This window comes from Cajanus cajan, chromosome 4, assembly GCF_000230855.2.
Source record: "Cajanus cajan strain Asha chromosome 4, NIPB_CcT2T_4, whole genome shotgun sequence".
NCBI classification, from domain to species: Eukaryota; Viridiplantae; Streptophyta; class Magnoliopsida; order Fabales; family Fabaceae; genus Cajanus; species Cajanus cajan.
Genome location: NC_138520.1, coordinates 35,568,416 through 35,583,552, shown reverse-complemented (window position 1 = coordinate 35,583,552; position 15,137 = coordinate 35,568,416).

The window sequence follows — 15,137 nt, the reverse complement described above, 5'->3', positions numbered from 1 at the left end:
TCACTTCTAGGTGTTTTCAAGAGCCTAGCCACCAAGAGAGAACAAACTCCCTAAGCAACCACCAAAGCCTTCAAGTGGATGTCCTTTGCCTTGGCCTCCTACACCTTTTAAGAAGCACTCAACCACCTTCAAGACTGAATATTAGTGCTAAAACTGAAAAAGAACAATTTAGAATAGCTACACCAATTGGTGGAAACAAATGAGACAAGACTAGAAAGAATTCCACAAAATGACAAGCAACAATTAAAGGAAATTTTGAAGGCTAGCACACAAAGATTAACCTAGGAAAGGCACTAGAATTGATTACCAAATTAAAAGCTAAAATTAGAAAATAAAATAAGACACAAATGATATGGCTGGACCAACAAAATATGTAGGCAATCACACATCAAAACCGAGAGCAACACTTAACAATTTTCACTCCTTTTTGGCTTTTTCTTTTGCTATTTTCTTTCTTTTTCTTTTGCAAAATATTTTTCACTTATTTTTCTTTTGATGTTCAGGAGTTTCAATGCCTTTTTATCACTTATAGGTCTCGGTTTCAATATAGAAAAACTGCAGAAATTTTTTTACACAAAACAAAGGTGTTCACATGCATGTTTCTTTTCTACTGCTTCACAATTTTGTAGTATTTTAGGTCAAATTTTTAAGCACTTTTTCCTTTGTTTTTCTCATGCATATAAGACACACACACCTCTGTTTTGGTTCTGTTTTAAGGCAAAAAAAATTGCACAAAGTTTCAGCCACTACACAAGACTCAAGGAAAACCTAATAGGAAAGTGTTTAACAATTTAATTTGACAAAACTTTTAATATGACATAATAGAAACCTAACTCTAGGAAATTTGCTAGAACTAATAGCAAATTAAGAACTCAAACATGTAAAGCAAAAGCACATATAGGAAGGTTCAGATTTAATAAGAAAATACACAACAAATTTCGGACTCAAGAACACAAAACAAAAATTAGGTTAAAACAAGCTAGTCTAGGATTCAATGACATTCAAAGGACTACACATGACTCTAGACAAAACATATGATTCAAAAACAAAAACATACACTAAGTATTGTCAATGTCCAATCACGGACTCATGCTTATAGGAATAGAGAGACTCAAGCAAAAATAAAAGCACAAGCACATGAACCTAAAGCACAAACCGAATTGATTCAAGGAATTAGAAACAAGCAAAAATCATGAATCAATCATTTCATATGTGACATAAGGATCCATCAAAAATTTTATAAAACCTAGATCCATACAGAAAACACAAGACATGTAATAGGAGGAAGATACAACACGGATTCTATTAGAAAAAATTAGAGACAAAAACCTCAAGAGCACTAGGCTCTAGATACCAAAAATGATGGAACTAGGTGAGGAGATTGATGTTCCTCCACTTTGCTCCATGCTTAGGACCAAATCTCTTGAGGTAGACCTTGGATCAAAGCTTGAAAACTCCTTGAAGAAATCTTCAATGGAGGTGATGCCTTAGAAGGAGGTTCGGTTACTTCCTTTGGATGAAGAAGCTTATAGAACCTAAGCTAAGGTTTGAAGAACTTTGGAGAGAACTTAGGAGAGAAAGTTCCTCACGGTTTTGGACTCTTGAATTTGAGAGAAAAATCTGAAGATTGATTCTCATTTATGTCAAAAGTGAGTACAAGTGTAGGAAAATCAAATATATAGGGAATAGTAGCTTGTAGGAGAAGTTATCCCTAACCATGGTTCATTAAGAACCAAGGTAGGATTAACTTAAACTCCTACGGTTTAGCTAGCTTCTAGGAGAAGCTAAACCTTGACCATGGTTCATTTAGGAACCATGGTAAGGTTAAGCTAACCTTGCTTGAGTTTAGAAGCTTGCAAGACAAGCTTCAAACTCAAGTAGGAATGCTTGAAAAATTCGGCCAAGGAGAAGGAAACAAGCTAGGCGGCCCATGGTTCAAATTGCTCCTTGATTTAATTTGAAAATCTTTGATTTGGTTTAGTTAGGTTCATCATATGATGATGAAACCTAGCTAAATCAAATCTATGAAAAATTAGGAGCAAAATGAATCCAATATGTAAAATTTTGCCTAGGCCCAACTCTGGCCCAATTTCTAAGCACACTCCCTAGCTTTGCTAAATGTCACCCCCTTTTTCCTACTGAAAAAATAAAGAATGAATGTGTCAACTAGGGAGGTTAAATGGAGTTAAACTCTCCAAGTATCCTACCTCAAAATCAATATACAAACACTAGAAAAAGCTAGTAAAGTGCCTCACAAATACAAAGGCAAAAATAACCTATACACAAGACTATGTATAAACTGTACAATATAAACAAGTAGAACTAAGGCCTTCTCTTCATGATAGAGCATTCCAAGTGAAGATTATCTTGGGCCTGACAAGCCCATTAGTCTTCTCTAGATCCAGCTCTTCCTGTATCCTCCTAGCCATAGCTCTGGTCACTGGGCCCTTGGCCCATGGTCTATCATCCCCTCCTTCTTGAGAAGGATTTGTCCTCAAATCTGTAGGTTCATCTTCTTCATCATAGCCTGTAAAAGGAATAAGATCACTCACATTAGAAGTGTTACTCACTCCATAATCACTGGGAAGATCTAACCTGTAAGCATTATCATTAATTCTTTGGAGGACTTGGAAGGGACCATCTCCTCTTGGGTTGAGTTTTGACTTTCTTTGAGAAGGAAACCTTTCCTTTCTCAAGTGAAGCCAAACCCAATCCCCTTCCTAAAAAATGAGGGCTTTCTTTCTCTTGCTTCTATCTAAAGCAGTTCTCTCATTTTGTTGTTGTGTCTGAGTTTTAACCTTCTCATGCAATTGTTTAACAAATTCAGCCCTAGATACCCCTTCTTTATGAAAATAATGAGAAGAATCTGGTAAGGGTATTAGGTCTAAAGGAGTAAGTGGGTTAAAACCATATACAACCTCAAACGGTGAGATTTTGGTAGTCTTATGGACTACCCTGTTATAAGCAAATTCAATGTGGGGCAAGTACTCATCCCAAGACTTATGATTACCCTTAAGGACTGCCCTTAACATTGTAGATAGGGATCTATTAACTACTTTTGTTTGCCCATCAGTTTGTGGGTGACAAGTAGTAGAGAAAAGCAGTTTAGTTCCTAGCCTACTCCAAAGAGTTTTCCAGAAATGGCTAAGGAACTTAGTATCCCTATCTGAAACAATAGTTTTGGGTAGACCATGAAGTCTAACCACTTCCTTGAAGAAGAGTCTTGCTATGTTGCTTGCATCATCTATTTTGTGGCAGGGTATAAAGTGGGCCATTTTACTAAATCTGTCTACTACCACAAAAATAGAATCCATGCCTCTCTGGGTCTTGGGAAAGCCCAAAATAAAATCCATACTGATATCAACCCATGGAGAGTTAGCAACAGGCAAGGGTGTATAGATGCCATGAGGCATTAATTTAGACTTTGCTTGTAAACAAGCTATACATCTAGAGCAAAACCTCTCAACATCCCTTCTCATATGGGGCCAAAAGAATTTTTCTTTTAGAAAACTTAGAGTCTTTTCAACTCCAAAGTGCCCCATGAGACCACCCTCATGACTTTCTTGAACAAGGAGTTTTCTTATAGATCCTTGGGGTATACAAATTCTTCCCTCTTTATACAAGTACCCCTCAGAAATATAGAAACCTCCTTGAGGCTTTGCTAAGCATTGGGTATAATTTTCTTTGAATTCGAGATCATTAGTATACAATTCCTTAATGTGATTAAATCCCAAGATTTGAGATCCAAGGGAGACTAACAAAGTGTGTCTCCTAGAAAGGGCATCAGCCACAACATTATTTTTCCCTTTCTTGTATTTAATCACATATGCGAATTGTTCTAAGAACTCTACCCACTTAGCATGCCTTTTGTTTAGCTTGCCTTGGCCCCTCAAATATTTAAGTGACTCATGATCACTATGAATGACAAACTCTTTGGGAATAAGGTAATGTTCCCAAGTTTGAAGGGCCCTAACCAAAGCATAGAGCCCTTTGTCATAGGTAGGATAGTTAAGGGAGGCACCTTTGAGTTTTTCACTGAAATATGCAATAGGGTGCCCACCCTGTAACAAAACCGCCCCTATGCCAACTCCAGAGGCATCACATTCTAACTCAAAAGTTTTTGAAAAATCTGGTAGAGCTAGAAGTGGTGCATGGGTAAGCTTATGCTTCAAGGTTATGAAGGCATTTTCTTGTTTCTCTCCCCATATAAATTCCACATTCTTCTTGACTAGATCATTTAATGGGGAGGCTAGTGTGGAGAAATTAGGAACAAACCTCCTATAGAAGCTTGCCAAACCATGGAAGCTCCTAATATCTCCAACACTTTTAGGAGTGGGCCATTCTTGGATGGCCTTGATTTTCTCGGGGTCCACATGAACCCCTTTTTTACTAATTATAAATCCTAGGAAAACAACACTATCTACACAAAAAGTACATTTTTCTAACTTTCCAAAAAGTTGATTTTTCCTAAGAATATCAAAAACTTGCCTTAAGTGTCCTATGTGATCACTTAGGCTCCTACTATATATGAGGATGTCATCAAAATAAACTACAACAAATCTACCTATACAATCCCTAAGGATATGATTCATGAGACGCATGAAGGTACTAGGAGCATTGGTGAGCCCAAAGGGCATCACTAACCACTCATATAATCCAAACTTGGTCTTGAAAGCGGTTTTCCATTCATCTCCTTCTTTGATTCTAATTTGATTGTATCCGCTTTTAAGATCAACTTTAGAAAATATGATGGCTCCATGAAGCTCATCTAACATGTCATCAAGTGATAGCAAAACTAGGAGAAGTGAAGGTAGTTCTTCTCCACGGATTTGCTTAGGCCGGATCTTCTTCAAAGGAGACTTGATTCCACAACTAGGAGCACTTGAAGACTATGAACTCACGGATACACTCTTCCAAAGTTTAGGAGGGAAGCATCCAAGCTCAAGCATCAATGGATTCTCTCTTCAAAAAGTAGGAAAGTAGACACTAGCCTAGGGTTTTTGAAGGTGAGAGGTTGGAGATTTTTGAGAGAGGAAACTCGGCCAATGGCTCACAAATTTCTATAATGTTCAAAAGTGAGTACAAAGATGAGAGGAGGGAAACATATAGCATCCGAAATTGAGGAGCACACTTGGCGCCACATGATTGGTCACATGTTGGCGCCAAGATTTGAATTCAAATTCAAATTTGAATTCAAACCTTGTGTCACATGCTCATGACCGGTCATGTATGTAGACCCCTAAAATTGTCCGGGTCGGAAATAAGACTCGAAGACTCTCGAAGATCAAAGGAAAGTCAGCCGGAAGGACTCCTGGAAGACCCTAGAAGACCCTAGGATGATTATCTGTAGGTTTAGAGGTCTTAGAGTAGCAAAAAATAAGAAAGTGGAGGGAATGAAGCCCAATACGGCCTCCCAAGAGTTCAGTACGGCCGTATTGAACATTTTAAACTACAATACGGCCGCACTGAACTCAATACGGCCGTATTGAAGTTCAATACAGCTGCATTAAACTCAATACGGTTGCACTGAACTTCAATACGGCCGTATTGAGTTTTTTGAACTTCAATACGGCCGTATTGAATTCAATACGGCCGTATTGTAGTTCAAAACTTCAATACGGACCGTATTGACCCCCAGAAACCGTATTGAGCCTCTTCCCTATAAATATGACGTCAATGGGACGTCATTTCACACTTTTCCACTGAGTTTTGACTCCCTCCTTGAGTATTCTGGGGTTTTTGAGCAGTGTTCTGCCCTAGAAATCTCTCTAGGAGTCGATCCGACGAAGTTCTGGAATTCCGAGCATTTAGCTTGGAGATTCGAACTTAGTCGAAGGGAAATCCTCCGGATTTCCATAGTCAAAAATTATTTTTAGGAAGGAGTGAGCGGGCTTGTAGAGCGAGGGAACGCCAAAAAGCTTCCCAGTTTTACTTGATATATAAAAAGCACGCTTCAAGAGGTTTCTTTTCTGAAAATCCCTTCTTTTACTGCTTTCTGTGTGCATATTAAACTGTCATCATGTAGAAAGTTAATTTATAATTGCTTAGAATAAATAGGGGTAATTTAGTAATTTTGCACTATTATTTTTAGAAATAATCTGTCATAGGGAACCCGAAAGGGGCGTTGTGGGGTGCTAACACCTTCCCCACACGTAATCGACTCCCTTACCCGACTCTGGTTGTAATGGCCGAAGTCGATTTTTGAATCGATTGCCTTAAACTTCTTTTTCCAATGTTTTGAGTAAAACATTGGTGGCGACTCCATGAACCCTTCCTTTTTATGAAAATCGCTAATCCATGGAGGGTCCCGCTTGGGATTAACATGGATTGGTGAGCCTTTTAATAAAATTGCTCGTTTGACGAGGTCTCAGTTTGAGAATAAGTCATTCTAGCAATCCATATTTTTAAACAAATAAAAGAGTCCAACCATCCTTCGCGAATGCCGAAAGCCCGTTTCGGGCCGGTGGCGACAGATGGCGACTCCGCTGGGGAAGCCTCGAGAGTCAGTCCCATTTAGTGACAGATTATTTTTAACAAATAATAGTTAAAATTACTTCATTACCCCTTGTTTGTATGATAACATGCTTTATTTATATGGCTTTAAATAACTGTTGTATGTTTAAATTTTTGCAATTGTTTGAAATAAAAACTGCACACAACAGTTCCCTCTATACCCGGGGGCATGAGTGCTAAGCCATAGGGAGTGGATGTTAGTACGGCCGGTTGTCGAATGGGTCTATAGGTGCCCGTAGACCGTTGTCGGAAAGCATCACTCAAGGTGATAACCATGAACTCGAGTCCGACAGTGCGTTGGAGCTTTCCATCGGCTTACGACGAGAGGAATTGGGTCCCTATAATGGGGGCACCTTGGGGGCCTCAGACCGGTGAGAACAGTTAGATCCACCTTGAATATGCACTTTTCTGCAGGATACCCCTACCTCGTGATTCGCTCGTGACTGTTCGTGGATGAGTGAATTGTTTGTGTAAATGCTTATGTGCAATTGTTTGTGCATTAATAAATAACCTCGTGATAAGGTCTAAAGAATAATCCCCATGCATGAAAAAACCATGACATGAGAGGAAAGACCATGTGCGAAAATATAATAAAAGTGAGGAGCATGTGCATCATTACCAATAAGACATCATGCATCCTCATAAACCATGCATTTTAGGTTCACCAATACCTCTTGACATGAGTAAAAGAGACCCATAATTATCGAGATTCTCCGTTGAGGAGAGATCATAAGTCAAGGAGGGTGGTAACACTCCGTTTTAAAAAGGCAGCGCCTTAAAAATGGAGGGTTATCAAGCTCATGTCAAGAGCGTATTCATCCCATAAATAAACTAATTAAACATTCATTTTAGAAAGTGGCTGGTCATCTCTCTGTCCTCACACGCGCGCAGAAAATCAAGAAGATGGAAGCGCTGGAGGACCAAAATAAGAAACTTACAGCCGAGCTCTCGCAGCTCAAAGAACAAATGGCGCAAATGATGGAACTCATGCGTCATCATAATGTACATGGGTCTCACCACAGTGACCATGAGTCCCATCATCATGACGAGGAGGAGCACGAGGAAGAACCTCCACGAGCTGTACCCCTTGGGGCGAGGATCATGATTAAAGAGCCCGAGGTTTCAAAGGAACAATTCCACGCCCTAGAGGATCGGCTAAGGGCTATGGAGGGGCATGATTTTGACATCAAAGATGCCGCCGACATGTGCTTGGTGAGGGACATCCAATTCCCTCCCAAATTTAAAGTGCCAGATTTCCCAAAATACGGGGGATCGACTTGCCCTAAGAGTCATCTCACCATGTACTGTCGCAAAATGGCTGCATATGCCACAAACGAAAAGCTCTTGATCCACTGCTTCCAAGAGAGCTTGGCTGATACCGCGCTCAACTGGTATCTGCAGCTAGATGGAAATCTAGTACACATATGGAGGCAGTTGGCCGACGCCTTTCTCAAGCGCTACAAATACAACATCGACCTAACACCCAATAGGTCAGATCTTCAAGCCTTGAGTAAGAAAAATGATGAATCTTTCAAGGCGTACGCCCAACGATGGAGGGAGTTGGCGGCACAGATAGAGCCCCCGCTGTCGGATAAGGAGACGGTGTCCTTATTCATCAACTCGTTGACTGGTCCCTATTACGATAAAATGATAGGGAACACAACGACACTCTTCTCGGACATCATCACCATTGGGGAGAGAGTGGAACAAGGACTTAAAAGTGGGAAGCTAGCAAAGCCCTCCCAATCATTCGAAGCTAAGAAGACCTTCGGGAAGAAGAAGGAGGGAGGAGTCAACGCCATAACCATTTCTTCATCTTCTTCCACTTCAAAGTCAGGAAGATCGCAATTCACCCCTGTGAAGAAGTTTGATAAACTTCCGACCACTTATAGCGATCTCCTGCCGAAGCTAGTAGAAGCCAAACTTCTAGCTCATGTTCCACCAAGGAAGATCGACCCACCTTACCCCGATTGGTACAAGCCACAAGACAAATGTTTATACCATTCGGGGGCACCAGGGCATTCAACAGAGAAATGCCTAGCTCTCAAATACAAGGTCCAAAACCTTATTGATGCCGGGTGGGTCACCTTCGATTCGACAGCGCCCGACGTGAGCAAGAATCCTCTGCCAAAGCAGGAGTAGAGAGAAGAACAAGCCACGATAGGGCCCCTTCATATTTCTCTTTTAGGGACTCATGATCAGTACCCGAGATCATGAGAACCTTTTCATGTAAATAAGGGTTTTTTACAGTTTTAATACATATCAATAAAGAGGCATTTTTCACACATTATTCTCTCTTTTGTTCTTTTCTCTCTTTCCCCATTAACATTAATAATTCTAAACCTAAACAGAACCAATAAAATAATTATGTCTGTAATTGTTCGCTCTGACCGGGATCCGAAGGTGAAAGGGTTGAGTTGGACAGTGATGAGGAGACCATTTCTCCGGATCTGCAAAGATTGCTAGATCAAGAAGCTCGTCAAGAGAAATTGGAGACTGTGAATTTGGGGCATGGCCGAGAGATATAAGAGGTCAACATTGGGACCCATATCAGTGATGAAATAAGGACACATGTTTCCGCTATGATTATAATAAAATCATTCTTCATTGCTTCTTTTCTTGCTTATAATAAAATTCTAAACCACATTTTTTTAACCCTGTTTGAATAAACATGAATGAGGTTAAAATCATCTTAATAATAATAAACCCACATCATTTTTATGTGGAAGTGTGTGTGACAACTTGGAGCACCTTCCCTTGGCCTCGACAAGTGCCATCATGGATAAAAATAAATCCTTTAAAATAAAAGAAGCTCGGCAGAAAACCCAAAAAGGGGGATGCGCAAAAATAAGAGCAAAGAACCCGCTAGGAATCCCACGAAAGGGTGACCTAGGCAAAAATTAGGGTTGCAAAATAAACAAAAAACAAAAGTCCGCTAAAACACCACAAAAGGGTGTTTTAGGCAAAAATAAGGACAATCAAAAAACGAAAGAAATCCATGATGGTACCATGAACCGAATTCAAAAAGAAAGGTTCAAGGGAAGCTATCCAAGTTGTCGAATCACAACACGACTTTTTAACTTCATAAGTGTTTAATCAAACAAGCCTAACACATAAGCCTACCTTGGCCATCCATTCTTACAAAAATCATTTTTGAAAAATAAATCCTCTCTAAAACACAAACTTCAGAACAAAAATATCTTTCCTTTCTTTTCTCTCTTGTCCCGAAAGATTTTAGAATAATCTAGTGGAAGCATGGAGAAATAAATCATCACTGAAAATGGATCTAATCTGAATAATAAAATGGGGGAAGAACTGTGCCAAGAATTCAAGATCCAACACCATAACTCTTCCCCATATCGGCCGAAGATGAATGGGGCAGTCGAGGCAACCAATAAGGACATCAAGAAAATAGTGCAAAAGATGGTTGTCTCATTTAAAGATTGGCACGAGATGTTACCCTTCGCTCCTCATGGCTATAGGACTTCAGTACATACATCTACAGGAGCTACTCCATTCTCCCTCGTTTATGGGATGGAGGCAGTTCTACCCGTCGAAGTCGAGATACCTTCTCTAAGGGTAATCATGGAAACAAAACTTTCCGAGGTAAAATGGGTTCAAAGCCGGTATGACCAGTTGAACCTCATTGAAGAAAAATGGCTGAACGCCATATGCCATGGTCAAGCCTATCAGAGGAAGACCAAAAAAGGTTTTTGACAAGAAAGTCCACCTCGAGTCTACCATGAGGGAGAGTTGGTAATGAAGAAATTGCTACCAACTCGAAAGGACAAAATCGGAAAGTATGCCCCAAATCACGGAGGACCATACGTGGAAAAACGAGCCTTCTCAGGAGGAGCATTGATCCTCACAGACATGGATGGAGAAGAACTTCGATACCCAGTCAACACTGACGTGGTAAAGAAGTACTATGCTTGAAGACGTTGCTTGCATAAGCCCGCTAGGATGAAAACCCGAAAAAGGGCATCCTAGGCAAAAGTTAGGGCAAAACAAAAAGCCCGCCAGTACAAGGGTACTAGGCAAAACAAAGGCAAAATTATCCCCGCTAGGATACGTCCTAGGCAAAAGTTAGGGGCAAAAGAATAAGATGTAAAAGCAAAGCAAGCAACGGTCACTTGAATCGAAAACCGAAAGGCGGATCAAGTGATTATCTTCTAGAAGCGAGCGTCTTGCAGCATCTACACTCCTGGCTCAGGCATCTCACCCGAAGCGATTAGGGGAACGGGAAGAGCGACAATTACAGATATAATTGTTTAAGCCAAAAATGTATATAGCCTACCCTGGCCAGCCATTCTTCAGAAATTCCTTCTGTATATCTTTCTGTAAAAACACTTGTGAATATTAATAAAATATCTATTCATTTCTTTTCTCTCTTGACCATGTGATTATGCCTCTAAATTGATATTTCTAAAAAATTGTATGAAATTCCTTAATAATCGGTCAATAAAGAAAATTGGAGGGGTTCCTATAAAATCCATAATCTCCTGCATAAAAGGCTCACAAAAATCCTCCCTCGCGTCTATGACAGAAACTCCTCCAAAGAAGAAGAGGATAGGGAGAGCCATTCACTTTTCTAAATAAAAGAACAAAAATAAAAACTTGCATCGCGTGCATCACACACATTAGTTGCACATTTAAAGACCTTACCACGAGGCAATTGCATAAAATAGAAAAAATAGAAAATTGCTTGTGTATGACAGCAGTCAACAAAAGCCGAAAACGAAAAAAGGCAAGGATACAAACAATACTCCTCAGTTTGTACAGAATAATTGAGCCTGGAGAGGCTTGCTGAAAAAATACTTCCTCAGAATAACTGAGCCTGGAGAGGCTTGCCGAAATAATACTCTCTCAGAATAACTGAGCCTGGAGAGGCTCGCCGAAATAATACTCTCTCAGAATAATTGAGCCTGGAGAGGCTCGCCGAAATAATACTCTCTCAGAATAATTGAGCCTGGAGAGGCTTGCCAAAATAATACTCTCTTAGAATAATTGAGCCTGGAGAGGCTCGCCGAAATAATACTCTCTCAGAATAATTGAGCCTGGAGAGGCTTGCCAAAATAATACTCCTCAGAGACATTTCTGTACAGAAAAAGCCAAAACCAACAAAAAAGGCAAAAATACAGAAAAAGCCAAAATCAACAAAAAATACAGCAAAAGCTGAAATCAACAAAAAAGGCAAAAACACAGAAAAAGCCAAAATCAACAAAAAGGCAAAATACAGAAAATCCAACAAATTATACAGAATAACTGAGCCTGGAGAGGCTTGCCAAAATAATACTCTCCAAAAGACATCTCAGCTTACATTCTTGGGCTGAACAAGAAAAGCAACTCATCGTACAGAATAACTGAGCCTGGAGAGGCTTGCCGAAATAATACTCATACAGAATAACTGAGCCTGGAGTCCCACAGAATAACTGAGCCTGGAGAGGCTTGCCGAAATAATACTCCCACAGAATAATTGAGCCTGGAGAGGCTTGCCGAAATAATACTCCCACAGAATAACTGAGCCTGGAGAGGCTTGCTGAAATAATACTCCCACAAAATAATTAAGCCTGGAGAGGCTTGCCGAAATAATACTCTCCAAAAGACGTCTCAGCTCGCATTCTCGGGCTGAACAAAAAAACAATTACTCATACAAAATAATTGAGCCTGGAGAGGCTCACCGAAATAATACTCGACAAACTGTACAGAATAAATGAGCCTGGAGAGGCTCGCAGAAATAATACTCCCCAAAGAAACCTCAACTCAAGCTCACGGAACAAATCCCCAGCGAGAGCTATCAAAGCAAGATCGACAAAATTCCCAATGGAAGCACGATCGCCCAAGCAGTATATCTAGTCAAAGGACTTAAAACTTCCTCAGTGGAAGATAGCTCTCCAACTCAGGCGTTGAGTGAGTCTAAGCCTGAAGAGGCTTTCTAAATAATACTCTGGGATATATAAACTTCAAATCCCCACTCGCCTACTCAGAGGCACCCCTTCAAAAAGCAAAAAAATCAAAAAAAAAAAAAAAAAAAAAAAAACATCAATAACCATTCCCCAAGCGGAATCCGGCACTCAGCCGAACACCGAACATCAAGATCATTCGCCTACTCAGAGGCACTCCTTCAAAAAGAGGAAAAATCAAAAAGATTAATAATCATTCCCCAAAGCGAAATTTGGCTTTTCAGCCAATCATTGAACATCAAGATGATATGCCTAACAGAAGAGGCTAATCAAAATCAACGACAAAATCCCCCAGCGGATAATAGCCTACACAGAGGCTACAAAATCAGAAAATCAAAGAGAGACACCCGAATAAGGATAATCGGGATACTCCACCAACGTCAAAAGGACGTCAGCCAAACATAAGGCATCGCTCAATTCAAGAAGAGCATCTGTGTCTACACCCCAAGGAGTCAGAAATTCCCCATGGGTACCAACTATGCAAATGCAAGTTGGGGCACAAGAACCTATGAATGACTGCACATCCCCTAGATGGATCCCTGCGTTATCCAGCCCTCAGTGGCACAAAAATCAAAAACAATCGTCGAAGCAGCATCGTGGACTGTGGAGACAAAATCATCACAAATCCCTGGAGAGGGAAAACTCACGCTACCCAGTTGTCGAGAACACCGAGGTATGCACAAGCCTGGAGAGGCGGTACTCAGCTACCCAGTTGTCGAGAGCACCGAGGCATGCACAAGTCTGGAGAGACGGTACTCAAAGAAAGTCTGGAGAGACGGTACTCAAACAAAGTCTGGAGAGACGGTACTCAAACAAGGTCTGGAGAGACGGTACTCAAACAAAGTCTGGAGAGACGGTACTCAAACAAAGTCTGGAGAGACGGTACTCAAACAAAGTCTGGAGAGACGGTACTCACACAAGGTCTGGAGAGACGGTACTCAAACAAAGTCTGGAGAGACGGTACTCAAACAAGGTCTGGAGAGACGGTACTCAAACAAGGTCTGGAGAGACGGTACTCAAACAAGGTCTGGAGAGACGGTACTCAAACAAGGTCTGGAGAGACGGTACTCAAACAAGGTCTGGAGAGACGGTACTCAAACAAGGTCTGGAGAGACGGTACTCAAACAAAGTCTGGAGAGACGGTACTCAAACAAAGTCTGGAGAGACGGTACTCAAACAAAGTCTGGAGAGACGGTACTCAAGGTCTGGAGAGACAGTACTCAAAGTCTGGAGAGACGGTACTCAAGGTCTGGAGAGACAGTACTCAACCATCAGCGTCGTCAGAGGCACGTTGGTGTTCAACTTCCAGCTCGGGCGTCGAGTGAAGTTGACCCTGGAGAGGGTAAACTTAGCTACCGAGGTTGTCAGAAGCGCCGAGGTATGCAACAACCTGGAGAGGCTACTCAACAATTTTCCACCGGAAGACGCTATAAGTCAGAAGGTTGGCACATCACCCGGACAATTGGGTCAACTCCTTTACTTGTCAGCCGGTACACCAAAAGGCCGTCCGACTAAGTAAAGGAGGGGCAGCTGTAGACCCCTAAAATTGTCCGGGTCGGAAATAAGACTCGAAGACTCTCGAAGATCAAAGGAAAGTCAGCCGGAAGGACTCCTGGAAGACCCTGGAAGACCCTAGGATGATTATCTGTAGGTTTAGAGGTCTTAGAGTAGCAAAAAATAAGAAAGTGGAGGGAATGAAGCCCAATACGGCCTCCCAAGAGTTCAGTACGGCCGTATTGAACATTTTAAACTACAATACGGCCGCACTGAACTCAATACGGCCGTATTGAAGTTCAATACAGCTGCATTAAACTCAATACGGCTGCACTGAACTTCAATACGGCCGTATTGAGTTTTTTGAACTTCAATACGGCCGTATTGAATTCAATACGACCGTATTGTAGTTCAAAACTTCAATACGGACCGTATTGACCCCCAGAAACCGTATTGAGCCTCTTCCCTATAAATATGACGTCAATGGGACGTCATTTCACACTTTTCCACTGAGTTTTGACTCCCTCCTTGAGTATTCTGGGGTTTTTGAGCAGTGTTCTGCCCTAGAAATCTCTCTAGGAGTCGATCCGACGAAGTTCTGGAATTCCGAGCATTTAGCTTGGAGATTCGAACTTAGTCGAAGGGAAATCCTCCGGATTTCCATAGTCAAAAATTATTTTTAGGAAGGAGTGAGCGGGCTTGTAGAGCGAGGGAACGCCAAAAAGCTTCCCAGTTTTACTTGATATATAAAAAGCACGCTTCAAGAGGTTTCTTTTCTAAAAATCCCTTCTTTTACTGCTTTCTGTGTGCATATTAAACTGTCATCATGTAGAAAGTTAATTTATAATTGCTTAGAATAAATAGGGGTAATTTAGTAATTTTGCACTATTATTTTTAGAAATAATCTGTCATAGGGAACCCGAAAGGGGCGTTGTGGGGTGCTAACACCTTCCCCACACGTAACCGACTCCCTTACCCGACTCTGGTTGTAATGGCCGAAGTCGATTTTTGAATCGATTGCCTTAAACTTCTTTTTCCAATGTTTTGAGTAAAACATTGGTGGCGACTCCATAAACCCTTCCTTTTTATGAAAACCGCTAATCCATGGAGGGTCCCGCTTGGGATTAACATGGATTGGTGAGCCTTTTAATAAAATTGCTCGTTTGA